We start from the raw sequence: 4,386 nt of genomic DNA on the forward strand, positions 1-4,386 counted from the left end.
AGCAGTTCCAGTATAATACTTATCAAAAAAAAAATTAAAATGATTTTTTTAAAAAGAGGTATTTTAGAATACCTCAGGTTCAATTAGGCTATCCTACTAGTGATGTTTTTCCTATCTGCTTTATTATTTATCCAATTCTTTCCTTAATATTTTTTATGGTTACAAGTGGAAAACAATTCTTTCCTTTATTGTTTTATTGAGTTATTTTAAAATTTTTTTTTGTTACAAGAGGAAAGTTAACGGCAAAGCAAGACTGGCTCAGAGAACTGCTTCCACTTATGCAAGCTTCCCGCACTAGAGCATTTGCAGTGTTGTTCATACCCCGCGCTAGAGCATCTGCAGTGTTGTTCATACCCCTGTCAATATGCACCAGTTGAACTTCCTGAAACTTAGCCATGAGGTCTCGCACTCGGTTAATATCATCCCAATTCCAGAAGGTAGTTCTTGCGTGATTATACACCCTAATTTAAAATAGTCCCTAAAAAATTCATAGATTTTAGTTCTTGAAAAAACATATTTGATTGAAAATAATCTTTATGACGTCGTAAAGCATTTATGAAATTGTAACAAAAAAAAGCATTTATGAAATATTTTTTACCCAACCACCAGCCCATATGGTAATCCTAGTTAAATATAGGTAGGTGTCCACTTTTAATTTTCAAATCAATTTTTGTCCTTCAAAATTCCCTTTCAACAAATGTAGTCCTTCTACGTTTTCCGTCTTCTTCATCTTCCTCCTCCCACCTATAACCCTTCTCCCACCATTTCTATCCATCGAATCATGACACTCAAACTTTCTCTTTCATCTTTTACATTATTCATTATATTAGCTATAAAAAAAATCAGCTTTTCATATTTAGCCATAAAAATTATAATTATTTAAAGTCTAAATATTAATCACAACTTTCACGACTTAAGAAAATAAGAAAATAAATTAAAAAGTAAGTAAAAATAAAATTGACTACATCAACAACAACAATAATAGTTTAGAAAAATTATTTATTAGAATTGATATTTATTTATTTTAAGAGAAACTTCACTCATTTTTTTTATATCATACTAGTATTTTTTACCCGTGCGATGCACGGGGGTATATATTTTGTTTTTTATGTTATTTTTTAAAGATATTTTACGGATTAAAAGAATAAAATTTATTTTATATATAAGAAATCATAAATTTGTAAGTTTTTTTTTACTGAATGTTTGTTTTTGTTTTTTCGGGTAGCCTTTTTTTTAATCTTTTGTCGTTGTTTTCCTAAATGCTCGATTTATGATTTTTTTTTATATATTGAATAGATTTTTATATAGAGTTGAAGTAATATATATGTGATTTTTTTATTTTTTCAATTGAAATAATTACATTGAGAATAATATTGAGAACGTATCATTCCACATTTCCTATAAATAACGATATTTTGTACTAATCAATTCAAATCATAATTGAAATTAAAATATTCTATACATTCATAATTGCAACACACGAGTATAATATCTAGTATGTTATTATTTATGTTGTGATTTTTTAATTATCATACAAAGATAATTAATGTAAAATCAATAAATTTTAGTTGTTACACTCGTTTGGCTATGAGTATGCTTGATTATCATATACCACATCAAGTTTTTTATGAAGAACTTAAAAACAAATTTTGGTGAAGGTGCACTCATGTGAAGAAGCTCGACCCTGGAAGCAATTCGTTCTTCTTGAATGTGCTCGGTTTAGCACACACTTTCATTCATTTGAGAATATGATCAATTATTATAGTGGATGATATATTACTTAATGATATTGATTTTATAAAATTAACATTCATAAAAGTACATGTGTTAAGCCTGCATCCCTCTACTTGGGTGTGGTGGTCTGTGTTGTTTAGGCGTTGTTTTGTTAGTTTAGGTTTAATGTGAATAGCCTGGTTAATATAAAAATGACTCAAAATTCTATTTTCTCAATTTATACTCAAGTAATAGGTAAGCGATCTAAACTGTCGAATAAAAAATAATATACTAAATGGTTAAAAAATGTGGTTTACCCCTAAACCACCCATGAAATTCTTTACTTTTGAAGCCACCAATTAAATTTCACTTTCTTACTACTCACAAAGACTTTGCAATTAATTACTAAAACTACCCCAAAGAATGTGTTTAGTTTTAAAGTTTAAAAAGCACATCATACTTGAGCCTTAAGAAGAGTTTCACCAGGGCTCCATGGTGGTTGTCAATGTCCATGTAATGAAAATGATGTAGGGACCAAGTCTGGATCTATTGTGATCTGCGTTGCACGTGGATATTCGTGTTTGCTTATACCGTGCATTTTTTAAAAATTAGTATTATTTTTATCACGTTTATTAAAAGAAAATTTATGAATTAATATAATGAAATTAGTTTTAGATATAAGTAAATATAAATTTGAATATTTTTTCAAATAATTTAATTACTTGTAAAAGTTTAGTGCCTTATCATTTTTATCAAATTGAAAGATGGGAGCCTATTCATTCATGCATTATATTTTTGTCCGGTATATTTTTTTTGTTATTACAACAAGTGTTAAGGACAACTGTCTCACATCTCGACTAATCCCGCTCGTGGTGTGTGACTATCGTTTGACATATCTTCGCTAACATATTATCATACTTATATTTATATATTGTATTGCAGCTGCATGTGAAAATGTTCGTAAGGAAAGTCTTTGTGGCTTGAACTTTGGTCTCTAGCGAGCTTCTGGCCATGTTGAATGGGTCAAGATGTTTTCATAGCGAAATATAAGAAGAGAGGGTAATGGTAACCATGGGAAGACATAAAAGAGGAAGGGATATAATAGTAATATGAGGAAGGGGTATAACAGTAACTTTAACAACCACTAATTGTTTATTCTTTCAAGTTTATTTCATATTTTTGTGGGGTCCAAATTTCTTCTCATAACTTCTCCACCATGTTTCATGAGTCGTTGTCTCACCTTAGCTTTTATCAATCCGATATGGCATTTGGGTGTCAACTTAGAAAAAACTAATTTAAATAATTTTAAAGTTGATCATACAATGTCAGTAGATTAAATGAAATACAAATATGAAACAAAAAGATAACTAAATAAAGGATTATTTCTTTTCTTTTCAAAAGTTTGATAAGTTCAGCATTAGAGCTTTCAGAACCATTTTCAATCAAGTAGCTTCCAAACCACTCTACAACTATCATCAAGTGCAAGATCAACACTTTCTTTTGCAAACCTTGCCACTTCAAAACCCACTACGAAATATGTTGCATCATGTGAAAAGTTATATGAAATGGAAACAACTCAATAACGTGTCAACCTATGAATGAAATGCGGAGACTCATTGCGTAATCATTACCTTTTACCGAAGATGCTATATTATAGAGCTGAAATGTACCTCTCGGAACCCCAAAAGCCTACTCAATAACTCCTAATAAAGAGCAATAGCATTAGACTTTGTAACTGACTCTAAAAGAAACTTTAACCAAGATTTAAAGCAGGAAACTAAACTGACAATAAGAAATTATTATTAACAGTTATTGGCAACCATAAAGCTTAATCAATGACCCCTAATAAAGTGCAACAACATTAGACTTTGTAACAGACTCTTAAAGACACTTTAACCAAAGTTAAAAGTAGAAAATAAAACTGACAATAAGCAATTATTTTTAATAGTTATTAGCAATCCAAGAGCTCCCTAATGTCTCCTAATAAAGTGCAATAACATTAGACTTTGTAACTAACTCTTAAAGACAGTTTAACCAATATTAAAAGCATGAAATAAAATTGACAATAAGCAATTGTTTTTAACAATTATTGGCAAGTATCCAAATAAGCAATATTATTATTATTCATAACCTATCAACTAATCAAATGAGGAAAGTATAAAAAACACTAATGGAAGAGTATAGGCCAACACTCAACAAAAAAACCTTAAGGGAAAGCAAACACACCCAAAAATCTCTTCATTGCAACCCAAGATAGGGAAAGATAAACATAACATAAAGCTAAAATGTAACTCATGGAAACTCAAAAATTTACTCAATGAATCTTAATAAAGAGCATTACCAATAGGCTTTGTAGCTTGCTCTTAAAGACACTTTAAGCAAAATTAAAAGTAGGTTGTTGAGTTCTCAACAAAAGACACCTTATACATTAATCATTTTAAAATCTTGCACCACTTCTCACTTTTCTGAAACATAGCACCAGAGGTAGGATCACTTGAAGGAACACTTCAAGTTTCATATGAACCAAAATGTGTCCAGATAAGTTAAAATTGAATATGAATAGAATAACACAGGAATAAGATAAACATGTTCTAATATAAGCACAACATTGGAGTTGGTTTACTTTCAAGAAATCTAGAGATTTGAAATTCCTTCAATTTTCTGCTAAAATAG

Source organism: Lotus japonicus, chromosome 2 (genome assembly GCF_012489685.1).
Source record: "Lotus japonicus ecotype B-129 chromosome 2, LjGifu_v1.2".
Classification (NCBI taxonomy): Eukaryota; Viridiplantae; Streptophyta; class Magnoliopsida; order Fabales; family Fabaceae; genus Lotus; species Lotus japonicus.